The sequence below is a fragment of the Panulirus ornatus genome, chromosome 32 (genome assembly GCF_036320965.1).
Source record: "Panulirus ornatus isolate Po-2019 chromosome 32, ASM3632096v1, whole genome shotgun sequence".
NCBI lineage: Eukaryota > Metazoa > Arthropoda > Malacostraca > Decapoda > Palinuridae > Panulirus > Panulirus ornatus.
The window spans coordinates 7,210,570-7,229,566 of record NC_092255.1 but is presented as its reverse complement, the minus strand read 5'-3'; positions in this window follow the sequence as shown (position 1 = coordinate 7,229,566).

Here is an 18,997-nt window from a genome sequence, read left to right as displayed (position 1 = left end):
TTATATTGATATACAAGAAAAAATAAACTGTTTCTCTGCCTATTTAATTTATTCCTTGTAAGCAAAACCTTTTTGAGCTGCCTCCATAATTATAAATCACTCTGTTCCTCACAGACATGCAAGACGTGTTTACATACTTGCAAGATAAATGATTAACATTTCGTTGACAGTTATCAAAAATTCATTTTCATATTCATCATAAACATGCTGACTTGCCTTGACCTCATCCGCTGAGGCTGGCGCGCAGTTGCTCCTCTGAAGTAAAACCAACAGTCATCGCTCGAGACATGATGTGCGTTTGAACGAAACCGGATTCAGTGGTTTGAACAAAACCGGATTCAGTGGTTTGAACGAAACCGGATTTAGTCGCTTGAACGAAACCGGATTCAGTTGTGTTCGTTTTTCCTGCTGTTACACCTCCTGTTCCTTCATCTTCTGCCTCTGGGAGTTGGGTGGAGCAGGTATTATCTCCTCATTTACGAACCTAATCAATTCCCGCGCAGCTTGCAGCGTTCATTCTTTTAGGTAAATATCATATACATATATATATATATATATATATATATATATATATATATATATATATATATATATATATATATATATATATATATATAACTATGGATGTTAGGTATCTTAGCTATATGTTATTTACCGAGGCCAATGTGGCCTTTGCAACATGTGCTGACTTCACATACTCCAGAAAATAAACGAAGCGGACTATGCCACAGATGGCAGAACAAACGAACGCGTCACATACCATCATACGCAACACCTTAAAGGAATCCAAAGCCCGGAGGGGTTTACTGGAGTGTGTGTGTGTGTGTGTGTGTGTGTGTGTGTGTGTGTGTGTGTGTTTATCCCTGACATCCCGAGTGTAAAATGATTTAGCATAAGTGTGCCTTTTAGTAATCACATTAACTTGATCTCATTAAGTGTGAATTATGTCGTTAATCGTATTAAATACCTCCTTTTAAAGATTGTGTTTACATTAGTTCTCTTCCCATAATTAATAATATTAACTTAAAACTAACAGGATAATTAGCAATGATTCCAAGGTAGACACTTACTCTTTGGCATATATCAAGAATATGCTTTGCTATCTTCATTTACACACACACACACACACACACACACACACACACACACACACACATACACACATCCATCCACCCACACACACACACACACACACACACACACACACACACACATCCATCCACCCACACACACACACACACACACACACACACACACACACACACACACACACACACATCCATCCACCCACCCACACACACACACACACACACACACACACACACACACACACACACACGTTATCAAGATGTCCCTCTAAAATCAAGACACTTCGAAAATCAATATTTTCACCTTGGAACCATTGCTAGATATCTTTATAAATAGGTTATCCTTAAGCACTTCGGAGACATTTATCTTCCTTATTATCATCCTAGCTACTTATTTTAAAAGAACATGGATGGTGTCCTGTATTGCAATCCAACTTCTCACTCAATAAATGATTTTGTGTGAAATCTTGTTAGATATTTACTGAGGACAATACGTTATACGAGAGTTTACACAGATGGTGAGGGAGGGAAGTGGTGAGGGTTGGCTGGTCTCGGCGTGGGCAAGAGGGAGCATGATAAGAGGGAGGGGCTCAGAGAGAGAGAGAGAGAGAGAGAGAGAGAGAGAGACCCTTCCTCGTCAAAAGGGAAGGTCGCTTGGAAGCGAACGAAAAAAAAATATATATATAAAAGAGCAGATTCGAATCAAGGGATCGGAAAGAGGGGAAGGTCGAGTGGGAAGGGAGGGGGGTTGAGGGAGTGTAAAGGAGGAATGATAGGTCAAGTGGAGGGTTGGAGGAGAAAGGTGGCTCGAGTGGGAGGTTGGAGGAGAAGCTTAGGTTAAGTGAGAGGTTGGAGGAGAAAGTTAGGTCGAGTGGGAGGTTGGGGGAGAAAGGTAGGTCGAGTGGGAGGTTTGAGAAGAACAGATTGAGTGGGAGGTTGGAGGAGAAGGATAGGTTAAGAGTGAGGTTGGAGAAGAAGGGTAGGTCGAGTGGGAGGTTGGAGAAGAACGGATTGAGTGGGAGGTTGGAGGAGAAGGATAGGTTAAGCGGGAGGTTGGAGAAGAAGGGCAAGTCGAGTGGGAGGTTGGAGGAGAAGGTCAGGTCAAGTGGGAGGTTGGAGGAGAAAGGTAGGTCGAGTGGGAGGTTGGGGGAGAAGGGCAGGTCGAAAGGGAGGTTGGGGGAGAAGGGCAGGTCGAGTGGGAGGTTGGAGAAGAAGAACGGGTTGAGTGGGAGGTTGGAGGAAAAGGGTAGGTTGAGAGGAGTGAAAAGAAGGACAATGTAGGTCGAGTAGAAGGTTGGGAGGTCGAGTCGATGAAGGAAGAATGCAAGAACGAGTGGAGAGTTGGAGGAAAAAGAGTTGGTGGAGAGTTGGAGAAGAAGGGTAGGTCGAGTGGAGGTTGGAGGAGAAAGGTGGCTCGAGTGGGAGGTTGGAGGAGAAAGGTAGGTCGAGTGGGAGGTTGGAGAAGAAGGGTAGGTCGAGTGGAGGTTGGAGGAGAAAGGTAGGTCGAGTGGGAGGTTGGAGAAGAACGGATTGAGTGGGAGGTTGGAGGAGAAAGGTAGGTCGAGTGGGAGGTTGGAGAAGAACGGATTGAGTGGGAGGTTGGAGGAGAAAGGTAGGTCGAGTGGGAGGTTGGGGGAGAAAGGTAGGTCGAGTGGGAGGTTGGAGAAGAAGGGTAGGTCGAGTGGAGGTTGGAGAAGAACGGATTGAGTGGGAGGTTGGAGGAGAAAGGTAGGTCGAGTGGGAGGTTGGAGAAGAACGGATTGAGTGGGAGGTTGGAGGAGAAAGGTAGGTCGAGTGGGAGGTTGGAGAAGAACGGATTGAGTGGGAGGTTGGAGGAGAAAGGTAGGTCGAGTGGGAGGTTGGAGAAGAACGGATTGAGTGGGAGGTTGGAGAAGAACGGATTGAGTGGGAGGTTGGAGAAGAAGGGTAGGTCGAGTGGAGGTTGGAGGAGAAAGGTAGGTCGAGTGGGAGGTTGGAGAAGAACGGATTGAGTGGGAGGTTGGAGGAGAAAGGTAGGTCGAGTGGGAGGTTGGAGAAGAACGGATTGAGTGGGAGGTTGGAGGAGAAAGGTAGGTCGAGTGGGAGGTTGGAGAAGAAGGGTAGGTCGAGTGGAGGTTGGAGGAGAAAGGTAGGTCGAGTGGGAGGTTGGAGAAGAAGGGTAGGTCGAGTGGAGGTTGGAGAAGAACGGATTGAGTGGGAGGTTGGAGAAGAACGGATTGAGTGGGAGGTTGGAGGAGAAAGGTAGGTCGAGTGGGAGGTTGGAGAAGAACGGATTGAGTGGGAGGTTGGAGAAGAACGGATTGAGTGGGAGGTTGGAGGAGAAAGGTGGCTCGAGTGGGAGGTTGGAGAAGAACGGATTGAGTGGGAGGTTGGAGAAGAACGGATTGAGTGGGAGGTTGGAGAAGAAGGGCAAGTCGAGTGGGAGGTTGGAGGAGAAAGGTGGCTCGAGTGGGAGGTTGGAGAAGAACGGATTGAGTGGGAGGTTGGAGAAGAACGGATTGAGTGGGAGGTTGGAGAAGAACGGATTGAGTGGGAGGTTGGAGAAGAACGGATTGAGTGGGAGGTTGGAGAAGAACGGATTGAGTGGGAGGTTGGAGAAGAACGGATTGAGTGGGAGGTTGGAGAAGAAGGGTAGGTCGAGTGGAGGTTGGAGGAGAAAGGTAGGTCGAGTGGGAGGTTGGAGAAGAACGGATTGAGTGGGAGGTTGGAGAAGAACGGATTGAGTGGGAGGTTGGAGAAGAACGGATTGAGTGGGAGGTTGGAGAAGAAGGGTAGGTCGAGTGGAGGTTGGAGAAGAACGGATTGAGTGGGAGGTTGGAGAAGAACGGATTGAGTGGGAGGTTGGAGAAGAACGGATTGAGTGGGAGGTTGGAGAAGAACGGATTGAGTGGGAGGTTGGAGAAGAACGGATTGAGTGGGAGGTTGGAGAAGAACGGATTGAGTGGGAGGTTGGAGGAGAAAGGTAGGTCGAGTGGGAGGTTGGAGGAGAAAGGTAGGTCGAGTGGGAGGTTGGGGGAGAAAGGTAGGTCGAGTGGGAGGTTGGAGAAGAACGGATTGAGTGGGAGGTTGGAGAAGAACGGATTGAGTGGGAGGTTGGAGAAGAAGGGTAGGTCGAGTGGAGGTTGGAGAAGAACGGATTGAGTGGGAGGTTGGAGAAGAACGGATTGAGTGGGAGGTTGGAGAAGAACGGATTGAGTGGGAGGTTGGAGAAGAACGGATTGAGTGGGAGGTTGGAGAAGAACGGATTGAGTGGGAGGTTGGAGAAGAACGGATTGAGTGGGAGGTTGGAGAAGAACGGATTGAGTGGGAGGTTGGAGGAGAAAGGTGGCTCGAGTGGGAGGTTGGAGAAGAACGGATTGAGTGGGAGGTTGGAGAAGAACGGATTGAGTGGGAGGTTGGAGAAGAACGGATTGAGTGGGAGGTTGGAGAAGAACGGATTGAGTGGGAGGTTGGAGAAGAACGGATTGAGTGGGAGGTTGGAGGAGAAAGGTAGGTCGAGTGGGAGGTTGGAGAAGAACGGATTGAGTGGGAGGTTGGAGAAGAACGGATTGAGTGGGAGGTTGGAGAAGAACGGATTGAGTGGGAGGTTGGAGAAGAACGGATTGAGTGGGAGGTTGGAGGAGAAAGGTAGGTCGAGTGGGAGGTTGGAGAAGAACGGATTGAGTGGGAGGTTGGAGAAGAACGGATTGAGTGGGAGGTTGGAGAAGAAGGGTAGGTCGAGTGGAGGTTGGAGAAGAAGGGGGGGGGGGTGATCTAATCACAACCTTCCAAGCTTTCAAACCAGTCTGATGACGTCAACACTGAACAGCTGTTCGAAGGATGCAAGGATAGAACAACCAGAAGACGTAACAAAAAAAGTAAGCAAAAATAAAAAGAAAAAGACTTCTTAGGGAGAATGTAAAGAAGCCATATTATGGTGTAAGAGAAAATCGGATGAATGGAGGAAAGTGAATGAGGAAACTGAGCTTAGAACATCATGCAGTTGTTCAAAAAGTTATCAAACAATAGATGGAGTTCAAGAGATGGGACCCTTCGAGTCTTAAACAACCCCTTCCCTTACCGTACAAGTATGTAATTACGCGCGCGCGCGCGCGCACACACACACACACACACACCCGAGACGCCCATTTTTTCCCCACCGTCTGACACGATCGGCCATGTCTGATCCTTATTTCCAGTTGAGCTCCCGAACACGAAATCAATTATGAATCACCTCGTAATGCCAGACCTGGAGAGTCTACTCACCAACAAGAACATGCAGGCAACCCTGTATAATAAGCGCGTGTGTTTAACCCACTGCACTCAGGGATGGGAGAGGGGAGTGAGGTAGGGGAAGGGGGTTAAATGGAGAGATGGTGAGAAAGATACCTTCCTCCGTGGCCTTACATGTCTCGAGGATCGAACACCTCTAGTTACTCCTGATAATGGTACTGTCGAAGCTGGTGGCATCTGGAACCACTCTGGCTCACACGCACACACACACACACACAGATCCCAAGAGAGAGAGGCTGGCTCGCTCTCTCTCTCTCTCTCCGCTTCGTCGAGTCGTGCGCATTGAATTATGCATTTCTGACATTTGAATGTCTCATAACCGACTCCATTGTTTGATGACGAATCCTAGTGATGTCATGAGCAGGCCGGCCGCGTTCTCGCCCAGTGGAAGATAACAATAACACAGTCGTGGTGGTGGTGGTGGTGGTGGAGGGAGAAGAAATCTTGTAATCTTGCGTCATCAGTAAAGGAAAAACATAAACACAGATGATAACATTTATGTTCTATGCTTCTGTGTCATGCGCCATGTGACATGTGGTAAGCCTCAGCGGGTTTATGACTTAGCACAACGATGGAGTCGATCCTCAGCTTCAAACACTTGAGGTGGGTTGTGGGTTCTTTTTTTTTATATAGTACTGGCGTTCCCGGATGCATTCCTCAAAGCCTTCATGTCTCTCGAGGCGTCAAACCGTAACTTAGGCTTTACTGTTGTCTGCGAGACGGCAAATCAAGCCGAGACCCATGAAATGCTTGGCTGACAGTGTCTGCGTCAGAGGAGTTATGTTTACAGCTGTTTTGGTTCATGCCTGGGATTCTTGCAGCGCCTTCCCACTCTCCTCTTTCCTGATTATCCCCCTCCTCCTCCTCCTCCTCCCCTCTGCCGCACCAACTGCCACTGCATCACCATCTTGCAGGCGGGGGCCCCGGCCTCACCAGGAATGTTTCATGTTTACTCTTCAAACAGGGTGTGTCACCCCGACCCATCACAACTTTCACCGTGTGTCGTTACGCTTCCTGCTCTCCTTGTCCTGCTGGGGGGCGGGAATCTAGGCCTCTGCTGGCGGGATTTGGCCCCATCCAACACCCGCAGACCCAGTTGTCAAGCGCATGAAGACCTTAGCGACACCTCCTCGACTGGAAAAAAAAATCTCCTAAATGGCAATTCCCCGAAATGCTCAAATCTCTGTCCACGATCTCTCTCTTGAGGATATATTCACATCAACGGGCAGCTCATCTCACGGGTGCTGTACAACAACAGGGTAAAAGAGGCACCCACGGGCGTGCCCGTCCGCATGCCAGTGGTAATGTTCCGGTCGTGGTGACGAGTGTGTGTGTGGGGGAGGAGGAGGAGGAGCAGGAGGAGGGGAATCCTGCCTCTCTGACCTTCTAGGGGGTCACCCACCTCCTCCCTCAGCCAAACATTCTATCTTTTCTTAAACCCTCGTGGGACTAGAGCAAACTGTGCGTGTGTCTCTTTCCCTCATACCACATCCATCCAACGACTGAGTGGCATTCCAAACAGTGGCCGTCAGCAGTATGACCGTCAACACCAGGACCGTCTAAGCTGTCGTAATCGACACACTCCGCCATCCAAGACGTCACCGTTTGCGATGAGGGCGTCTTCACTCGGTGGAGGTTATGAACGAACCGAAGTCTTCCTCGAGGGAGAATATTTTCGAATGAATCAACAATTGAATCAGACTAGACAACAGCCTCCATCGACATGTACATACATAGCAAGCCAGTGAGGTGTACATCATGAACTAACTACACGTATAATCCAAATTGTTCTCTGTGTTACGTTGGCTTCCTGTGAAATGTTCATTCTCCTATTCCCATTAATTTACCATGGTTCTCCGTTCACCAAGTTCATCCATCCATCACCATTACCCATTCCGCACTTCATCTCTCCCCCTTATCATTTGCTCTTCTACATATTCCTCGTCTGTCGGTGGTCCCTGTATGCAGGAGGTGAAGGCAAGCGCGCATCTTTGAGCCTGTGTGAGATACTGTCTCATTCTGGCTTCAAGCCTTGACGTGTTTGCTTCTACGACTGGTCATTCCTGCACCTGTATTGGTCTATAACAACGCGATACATCTCACATCTTACTATCAACATTCTATATTGGTTTCTCGGCACGATTAGCACTATGATTAATCATGAAACATTGTTAATCCTTAATCGTAATCCAGTGCACTTCGAAGACGGAGCGCCAGAGGCTTCCAGTTCGCTGCATTTTTAGATCACTGATGATGGAGTCTAATACAGTGCACCTTTTAGACTGTTAAAGGCGTCCGGCACAGTGTACTTCCAGACCACGTCCAGTACAGTACACTTCTAGACAACTGGAGGCGTCCAGTATCGGTACTAATTTTCGTTTAGCTCTGCAGGTGGCCGCTAGAGGCGCTCCGCATTGTTTACGTTTCTTCCAACAGCTTCGAAAGAGACTGGAAAATAATACAAACATGAATAAGTTCGTTCGCCACTGTGGTGCTAGGGATAATATAGCATACTACGTAGCCATAGAAGGTACTTGGATAATGCACTAGACGAGCTGGAAAATCCCAAGCCATTAGACCACCAATATGGGACGTGAGAGTATAATTGCACAAAGCAAAGAAGTCATGACCCCCCAATACAGATTCTTGTATCTATCGGAAGTGTCAAAAATTACACTTGGTAAAGGTTAGCATCCTTTCCCCTAAGGACTTATCCCCCCAATACCCACTTACCTTGCCGCCAAAAATCGCGATATGAAGGCGTCACAATACGAAACTACCCCTACGTCGAAGACGTGGAAGAAGACATCGGGGATTAGAATTCCATCGGATACACATACTATGTAAACGCATTCCAGGCCTCAACATCAGCACTAGCATGGAAGATCCTCATACCACTGAGAGAGGCTTCAATCATCCAAGCTAGACTTTGTTCAATCTCCTATTAGATTCCTCTTCACTCAAGAAGTTTAGAAAACTGTAGTCTTGTATATATATTTCTTCACGTCGAATCCTAATCTTTACTAAGGATTCTATTTTTGATTCTGTCTTTGGTCGTTCCTCAGCAGTTAATCCAATCTCATCATTGTTTACTTTACCTTACACAGTTCGGGATTTCTTTCTTTTTTTCCCAGTTCTACCCTCGTCTTCGGCGTCTATTCCAGTTTTACTCCCATGCTCGGTAACTATTCCAGGTTAACCCTCCAGTGTTTGGTATCTATTCCAATTTTACCCTCTAGTGTTCAGTATCCGTTCCAGTTTTGCCCTTCAATGTTCCGTTTCTATTCTAGTTTTACTCTCCAGTGTTCAGTATCTATTCCAGTTTAACCCTCGTGTTCAGTATCTATTCCAGTTTAACCATCCAGGGTTCCGTTTCTATTCTAGTTTAACCCACCGGTGTTTAGCATCTATTCCAGTTTAACCCTCCGGAGTTCAGTATCTATTCCAGTTTTACCCTCCACTGTTCAGTATCTATTCCAGTTTTATCCTCCAGTGTTCAATATCTATTCCAGTTTAACCCTCCAGTGTTCCGTTTCTATTCCAGTTTAACCCTCCAGTGTTCCGTTTCTATTCCAGTTTTACCCTCAAGTGTTCAGTGTCTCTTCCTTTTACCCTCCACATACATTCGGCAAATTTCACCTCTTTTCCTCATTCAATCTTCCTCCAGACTTCATGTTCCACCCCCTGCACTTCATGACCACCCGAACCCCACGTCCCCCCCAACCCTTAATCTCCCAGTGTGTGTGTGAACCACTTCCCTGGGACCATCGTGACTTCGCGCAGTCCCTCAGGGCATCAACCTCATGACATCATCCCCGTAACTTCTTAGCCTCCGTAGAGTCGTCGACCTGGTGACATCATCGACCCCATGAAATATTTATACGTGATTCTACAAAACGCAGAACCTTCGTTACGATTCACAATTACTTTTCCTATTTTTTTCCCTCGTGACGGCGTTCCATATCCTGGTTCTTGCCAACTTTAGCGGGAGGGGGAAGAAAAAAAAAAAAAAAAAAGATTTTTTTCTCATCAACAATGTTGTACCATGACGGCTTCGCGGCCTCGAAGCCTAGCAATGACATCACGAGCCCAGTTGTTCGAAACTCCCCATGAACCAGATTATTCGATAAGAGGTAATAAGCTCTCTTACATTTGTTATTCTCCAGCGTGGCAATTATCACCCACTAGGGGTTTGCTGGTTGTATAACTAGGGACGGAGATAAAATCACAGGCATGAACACGACCATCTTTCTCTGCCTTCCCTGTGCCTCCTCTATGTATATTATCACTCCTGGAACTATACCATTCATTTCCTCCTGACATACCGTCACTCGTCTAAATTTAAGATTTCTCATTAATCTTTTTCTATAAGAATGTCATTTTTGGCTATACTTTCCCTTAAATGCTAAGTTTGTTTGTTTTTTTCTTATTATTCTCTAATGTTCAGTTATGTTCCTCTCCCCTGTGGTTTACACGTACATTTGCCAATTCTACCTGTCTCTATTTATCTCATTTACTACCTCCACACCTCTTCTTTTCTCCTTGTATCGTTCTGCAGCTGCAGTCGTCTCGCATCTCTCCCCTGGACACAACAGCACAAAAGAACCTCTAATTATGTTTGCGTCACAGAACATTTTATTCCTTGCGACCTTTCAACATACTGGTATGTTGCCTTATGTTCTCTTACGCCGTTCTCACTGACAACACCATTAAGGGAAAAATAATCAGAAGCAGAAGTAAACCATGAGGTCTTTTTTTTCTCTCTCGAGACACAGTGCATTCTAAAAGGTCCAGAGTTATTATGTCACGGTAAGAAGAAAGGAGTTGATAAATGATGAACATGACATATATGACGGAGGGTCAGCACGGTAGCCTAGCCGCAATGTAGCCTACTTAATCTCGAAAGCTGTTCAGTTTATTGCGTCATAAGTTGACACATACCTTACTTGTGATGCCCCTTTTTTTTGCCGCGTTCGAACCTACAGCTTTTTACTGAAGAAAGAAATGATACAGCAGTTGGGTATTCTTAGAAAATACGGGCCAATCTCTACTTGGTCCAAGACGCAGAACTTTATTGTGGGATCCCTAGCAGCCAAAAGTCTCGACATCATTGTTTATATTTCTCATTTGAACTGATTCAACTCCCTATAATGCAGATATTTTGATTCTACTTTTTTAAAAGGTTTATGGGATCTGAACTTGTCCAAACTTTGTAGGTATCTTGTCCAGAGTGAACGAGCTGTCATAATGTCCAGTCATTCCAAGACGCTATCTTCTCCAAAGCTTCCGGAATCCAAATTAGAATGCTTAAGTTTTCCTGAGTAATCAGTCACTCAATATGGCCAAATATCCCAACCTGCTATTTTGGCCATCAATTCCAGGTTGCTCTGTCAGCCAAATATACCGTATTGCTCTGTTGGTCTTTAAACTCTTTAAACATTTTTCCGTTTGCTATCAATTTGTATAACCCTTTCATGCTTCTCTTGTCTAGCCAATGCAACCGCTGTCTTGCCTGACCAGTTCGAGCTGCTATCATACCTAACCTAAACAGATGTTATCTTGTTCGAGTAATCTAATCTGTCATCTTATCTGACCAGTCCTGAATGCTATCTTATCTGATCATTCTGGTCTTATCTGACCAATCCGGTCTGCTGTCTTATCTGCCCATTCTTGGTTTCTCTGTCTTATCTGACCAATCCAGGCTATTATCTTAACCTAACGTGTTCTCTTGTTCAACTAAATACAAGCTTCTGTATTGGTCAGTCAATCGAGGATGATACACTGTCTTGTAATTCGATGCTGCAATCTTGTGCGAACCATTTCAGCTGCCGTGATCTGTATCCTAACCGGGTTCAAATCAATGTACTCAAACACTCCACGTTACCATAAGACTGTTCCTAGTCTGCTATTGTGCCCAATCGACCAAGTTTGGGTACTTCGCTTGAGCAAAATCGGCTATCTTTCTTACAAACTCTCGACCTGATTATGAATACCTCCCACAGTATGAAGAACCTCTTCTCTATTCCAGGAGACCACAGAGGCTTAACTTGACAATCTCTTGCAGTTATTTCACTTGTACCCCAGCTAGGACTCATCTCTCCTCACCTTCGTTATGCCCCGGCTCGCACACTTAACAGAGAGGGTCTTGCCTACACGGAGAAGTATTCAGACCAGTGGATGTTTTACGAGGTGACAGGAGCTTCCCAGTTTGGTGAGAGCTTGGCAGGTCACTGGTTGTTTTACAGATCATTTGGGTGCATTGTGGGCCACTGGGTGCTTTTACAGGCCACTGGGTGTTTTTACAGGCCAGAGGGTGCTTTACAGGCCAGCCTGGCGAGAGGATGATGGATACAATCCCTCAGGTCCATCGTCTCATACGACTGACGCTGGACATCAGTGACCCACAGGCACGCGCATTATACACATACTAGGTTAAGAAATGAGGTACGTTTAGTTAGGTCAAGATAAGAGGCACAATTTCGTTAGCTTAAGAAAAGAGGTACGTTTCGTTAGGTTAACAAAAGAGTTACTACGTTTCGTTAGGTTAAGAAAAGAGGTACGTTTCGTTAGGTTAACAAAAGAGTTACTACGTTTCGTTAGGTTAAGAAAAGAGGTACGTTTCGTTAGGTTAACAAAAGAGGTACTACGTTTCGTTAGGTTGAGAAAAGAGGTACGTTTCGTTACGTTAACAAAAGAGGTACACGTTTCTTTAGGTCAAGAAAAGAGGCACATTTTGTCAGGTTAACAAAAGAGGTACGTTTCGTCAGGTTAACAAGAGGTACACATTTCGTTAGGTTAAGAAAAAAGGTAGGTACGTTTCGTATCTTGAGCGCGCATTTAAGCTTATCAATTACTGCAGATTTCATGGAGATATGGTAATTACGTGCATTGCAGCTAATGGAAACCTTAATGTACGCGTAAATGCTATAGCGTGAGGACTTAAGTAGTGGAGAATCAAGACCAACCTTGACAGAGGCAACATTACTCACATCTGAACCCGAGTGGCATAAGACACGGGTAAAAATATCTCCCAAGAGATCTCCACAAACCAGAGACAGCTCATATTATATAAATGAACTTTTTTTTCAACTAACATTTGTTCTGTGTGCGTCGGCATGTGTACATGAGCAGTCACAGATGAACCTACACGTCGCTTTTATCGTAAAATGTACATGAGAGAAGAGGCAATTATTGTCATCTGCATAGTGTGGGTGCCTCCCACTCACCGGACCTCTGTTTGCCGTCTCATTTACCTCTGGCTAAAACAAGCAGACTTAATACCTCACAAGCATGCAAAGTAAACAGCCACTGGGTCATAACGCCTACCACTAATCCAGTGTACAAAGACAGCTGCCCTCTACAAACTATATTGCGCAATTCGTCTTCAGCGCACCTCCAGAAAACACAATTGATGTGACAGCCGGACAGTTATAGGTTTAGAAAACGTCTCCGGTTTCACACATGTGTACTGCTTGCTAGTGATCCCTTCCATGTTCTCTGATGTGGTCCCCATACAGCGTCTCTATCATGACCCACGACACTACCAGTGCTGACCAAAGTCACCAGAAGCTGTTGATGGTACCATAAGTGTTAACATGATGCGGCTTCTTCTAGAGTCCCTGAAAAATTGTCTGCAACAACGTACGCTGGAAATGATGTCTGGTATTGATAAAGGAAATCAAGACCTTATTGAAGCCTCGCTGTGAAGTGGGAGTTAGCTCCTCCCAAAGTAAATACTGCCATGGAAACTCCTACCAAGTCGTGGAAGGGAGACATGAGCGGCTGTTTTTGTGGCAACAGTCTGAGAACGTTCGCCCATGAAGCATATATATATATATATATATATATATATATATATATATATATATATATATATATATATATATATATATATATATATATATATATATACTCCAGTGACAGTGATACATTTTCTTGTCTCTAGAATCACAGGACCGTGGCTGAAGTCCCTCATATGAGTAGTTTACCACATGATACATTGTCATTGCCTTACCGAAAGGATTATGTGTGTGTATATTACAGACGGCTGACGCACAGAGACGGCCTTCCTCCGCAGACACATTACCAGAGGATAAATTAAGCATGAATCACTGAGGAAAGATGTTCAGTGATACTCACGGATACTCCATGACGATCTAGAGTTCAACACTGCGTGGCATTTCTTCCATTCTTTGTCCTGGCGACTGTTTCTGCTACAGGGAGGAGGAGGTGGCCAATAAAGCCTTCCCTTATCTCTCTCTTCTATGTACTCTTATACAACCTGGTCAGCTACAGTTACAATGAGTCTGATAGTCGACTGAAGAACCCTTTAAGCCTCCGAGTCTTCAAAAAAATTGAAATAATTCCCCGTGACGGTAATCCATATGGTGATACATGAAAACTGACTCGGTTATTCCATAATATAGATAACCCAGGCCAACTCCCCTGACCTGACAGAAGACCTGGAAAGATTGTGGTCAGGACCTGCCGCAGTGCGAGGTGCAACGTGCCTTGTGTGAGATTATTCTGGGGGCGCGTCATGAGCCAGAGCTAATGGGCACGGCCTCCTGCGGGTGGGGACAGAGGATAAACACGAGCTGGCCACGACCCACATGTTCCACTGTCAGTGGGAGAAGAAAAATGGAACGGTCCTCTGTGGCTCCGTCGTCATGATTTCCTCCCCCAGGCGCAGACGTGAGCTTTTGTATTGAGGTATCTGGAACTTTCACCTGCTAATGATTGCGAAGGAAAACTGGAAAGGGATGACGGGCATTTGGGAGAGACTTTATGGAATCGCTAAAGATAGATCAACAGGAGGAGGTTGAGCCTTTCCTTCGGCGTGGACGTCGGAGCTACAACGGTGAGGTGGTCTGTCACGGCACCTGGTCAGTTTACCCTCACTCACCCTCTCCCATACGGAGAAAGGAATAACATCTTTGATGTCTGATTACTTTACCCTGTCGAGTTTTTCGGTAAATAATGTATTCATTTACCATTGTCACTAAGACCACTTATGTTTTTGGTATCTTTTAGTGAGAGACGAGTGTCACTGGAACACTGGTATGGCTCAAGATAGCTGGAGCTTCATGTCTTGTGAAAAGTAACGAGAAATCGTCTTTGTTAGCGGCAGTACTGATGTCAGCGACAGTATTCGCCAGCAGCTGGTTATTGAAGGCAATACTACGGACGCTAGCGACAGTATTCGCCAGCAGCTGGTTATTGAATGCAGTACTACGGACGCCAGTGTCGGTATTCGCCAACGTCTGGTATACCACAATTTCACTGGGACCACTTAAGTTTCGTCAGCGGCTGGCATGTCCTCAGTGGTGGAAAGAGGGCTACATGTTGCCCAACAACCACGAACGCTCACAAATTTGTTTTTTCTGTCTCTCTCCATTTTTCAAAACCACTTTTTCCAAAGTTGACCAACTTTTTACCCAGCCTATCCATATTTGAGTAACTTTACTGTTTGTATTATCGAAAAAAAAAAGTTTCTAAATCTTCACTTACTGAGAAGTAATGATATGGCTGATACCAATCAACACCTTCCTAAAGAAGGTATAAGGTCCAATCAACATCTTCCTAAAGGCGATATAAGATCCAATCACCATCTTCCTAAAGGCGATATAAGGTCCAATTAACATCTTCCTAAAGGCGATATAAGATCCAATCACCATCTTCCTAAAGGCGATATAAGGTCCAATCAACATCTTCCTAAAGGCGATATAAGGTCCAATCAACATCTTCCTAAAGGCGATATAAGGTCCAATCACCATCTTCCTAAAGGCGGTATAAGGCAATATAAGGGGTAGGTAGCCCTTTACACGGGCTTTACCTAGGTCTACCAGCACCGTGGGCCACAGATCATCACCCTCCCGCCACCTCCTGGCGGTCGGTCGGTCGGTCGAACCTCACTGGCGCCCGTGTGTGTTCCGGGGGGACGGAGGAGCGCCACCTTCCGGCGTCCATATCAAGTAAGAGTAGCGTCATGTGTGAGGCCAGCGTCACGTGGGCCACAGGGCACGCCACTACTCTCAGCTCAAAATACCTCTCCCTCTGCTGCAGTCCGCGTCGCCCACACGCCCACGTCCGCCTCCCTCACCACACACACACACACACACACACAACACGCCCACGTCCACCTCCCTCACCACACACAAACACAACACGCCCACGTCCACCTCCCTCACCACACACACACACACAACAAGCCCACCTCCCTCACCACACACACACACAACACGCCCACGTCCACCTCCCTCACCACACACAACACGCCCACGTCCACCTCCCTAACCACACACACACACACACACACAAACACGCCCACGTCCACCTCCCTCACCACACACACACACACAACACGCCCATGTCCACCTCCCTCACCACACACAACACGCCCACGTCCACCTCCCTAACCACACACACACACAACACGCCCACGTCCACCTCCCTCACCACACACACACACAACACGCCCATGTCCACCTCCCTCACCACACACCTACACACACACAGGGGAGGAAGCAATTGCTCTCGCTTGGGAGGAGAAGTCATAGTGCAATAAGGCTTAGAGTACAACGCAATTGGTCAGGATTTGCTGTCATATGGGCTCATTTCCTCGATATTCTTAGATGGGCAAAACTCTCTCTCTCTCTCTCTCTCTCTCTCTCTCTCTCTCTCTCTCTCTCTCTCTCTCTCTCTCTCTCTCTCTCGATGAATTTGGAAAACGTCATCACTTTCATACCATAATTCTTGTAAAAAAAAATTTATGCCGATATGGGCGTTATGAGAGAAGAAAAAGAAGAATACGAAATTCTTTGATATGGAGAAAAGCCATTTTTTTTAAATTGGGTAAGTCATAGATATCAGGAAAAAAATGCATCATACAACAAGAGTTCCAAAGCTTAGCGGTGTAGGAAAAGAAAGACGCTACATTTGACCACCTCTGAGCAGCCAAAGGCTACACAATATTCCTGCTTGCCGAGTTTTTCCAAGTCTAGCTAGTAGCGGACGCACAAAGGTAGCCATCTGTCGGGAACAAAAATAGAAGTAATGTCTATAAAGTATATAAGAGCAAAGAGCACCAACATTACAAGTAGGGTAAATGGGTCAAATTTTGAGGTTACGCCGGGTGCACTGAAAACCGGACTGCTTTGCAACTAAACTTTTTCAAGGAAATAAGTGGAGTGAGAATCATCACCCTGAATGTAATGGCAGCTTTCTAAACAAAACTGACGGAATCCTTTGCATAATTGGATCAACAGCTAATTCCGACACGTTTACCCTTGTAGTCAACCTCTCCTCGCTCATCCTCTCTATATGTCCAAACCATTTCAGCACACCCCACTCAGCTCTCTCATACATATTCTTCTTCATACAGCACCTCCCTCTTACACTCCTATTTCTAGTCTGATCCACCCTCTTCACACCACACATCCACCCTCTTCCATAATTTTTGATCAAGGGCATATATCGCATCCATATAACACCGTCGGGACCACTATATCGTTAAACATACCCATCATTGTTCTCATAGGCAGTGACCTCTTTCCACACATTCTACAATGTGCCCAGGACCTTAGCCTATCATCCATCCAATGGCTTGCTTCAACCCCAAGGTTCAAACCGTTGCCATATCCTCCACTTGTAGGTTTCTTAACACTCCACTCCACTTTCTCCACTGCTGAAACCGGTAACATTATTTTCAGTCACATTAAACTCCAGCTTTCTCTATCACATACTCTGCCAAAGTCAGCCACCAGCTTCTACAGTTTCTCACTCGAATCTGCCACCAAAGCCGTTTCATCAGCAAACAGCAATTGACTCACCTCCCAGGTACCTGCACGTGCACCCAATAGATTGCAGACATGTCCCTCAGTCCAAGATAATCTCACTTTCACTTCCCTCACCATCCCATGCAGAAATAGATCAAATACCCAAGGTAACATCACACATTCCAATCGCACATCCACATTCACCTAGAACCACTAACCTTTCCCTTCTTCCTATTAGCACACAATCCTTGCTCTTCCTAGTTGCTTTCTTCTCATACCATATATACGTAACACTTTCCACAAAACATCTCAGTTACCTGTACCATACCGTTTCTAAAGATCCCTAAACACCACACGCAAATCCCACTGTTTCTCTAGGTGTTTTTCCCACGCAAATTCTTCAACAAAACAAACACCGGTGTCCATATCCTCTGCCACACCTGAAACCACACAGTTCCTCCCGAATCTAATGCTCTCTTCATGTCACCACCCTCTTCATCACCATTCTTTCTCTCCCTTACAACTTACCAGGTACACTCAACAATCCTTCGCCACTAAAAATCCCAGTCAACCAATTGACCCATTTTTTGAGTAAATTCAACAACAGTACCACCCACTCTACCAGCTGTGGCACACCTCGTTACAAAGGTCTGGATTTACAGTTTTTTCTGCTGTACATAATTCATATAATTACATTAACATCTAGGGTCATGTCTTACGTTAATGTCTGTAAATGTGGTAACTGCTAAATTATGGCCTTTAGATTGTCAACCGCTGGGGGGGAATTTCTTATGTCCCCAAGGTCGAAAATGACCCTCATGTACCCAATCTGTAGGGTCTGTTTTAGTAAGGCTTTAACCCTTGTAGTTCTGACTTTTATCTTTCTTTCGTCGACGTGTCATTTGGCTCGTGCTTTACGTGGCTCAGTCTAGCCGAGATTATGAAGAGCCCAGCCCAGCTCTAATGGAGTCAATCACTCATTTCGACACGGTCCTTCTGTCACTTGGTTGTCTGTGTCCCTCTCTCGTGAATTCTGCAATTGGGTGGTGGTGTTTTTTGGGGGAGATGTACTGTACTGCTCTATGTATTCTTATTTCTTTTACCATATTCTACCTTCCATCCCTGTTTTACATACGTGTCCCTCTGTACTTTAAGCTTTATCTTGGTTACATACATGTTGAGAATTTACATTGTTCCGTTCCTCTTCCCCACATTCACTATAACACGTCTTTGGAAACGCATTAAATGGCTGAATGAATAATATCTATATCTAACAGCTGTAATCCAGAGTCTAATCGGAACTCTGATAAGGTATCGTTCACGGGTTATTTGTGTTTACAACTTCGATGTAACATGTACTCTAACAATGTCGCATCAAAGTCTCTTAAAAACTACGAAAATTCCCTCCCCCCAAAAATATATACAACCCATCCTTTCAGTGCACTCTTAGGCCACTAACAGTCTACAAGACCACTGAGCATAGCTCCAGCTAATACCTTTGACATTATAACCGACTTACCCTTCCTCGTTTCGTGCGAGGGGGAAGTAAAGATTAGCAAATAATGATGCAGTGGGGAGCGCCAACGCCATTATGGCTATAAAGGAAAAAAAACATTCTAACATCTGGACTCTGGGATTGGATCCTATGTCTACCGTTCACTACGAAGACTGAGTATCAACCCAGAATCCCTACTCAACGTAGAAATGAAAAACAACAGTGACCAGAATATCATATACACACCCTAAAGAAATTATTTCTTTTATTCTTACTTCCAGTCCAGATTTGAAAGCAGAACGCATCACTCGGCCGTAAAATTGCGTATTCAGATGCCCTCACCTGTACGAGAAAGCGCTCGCACA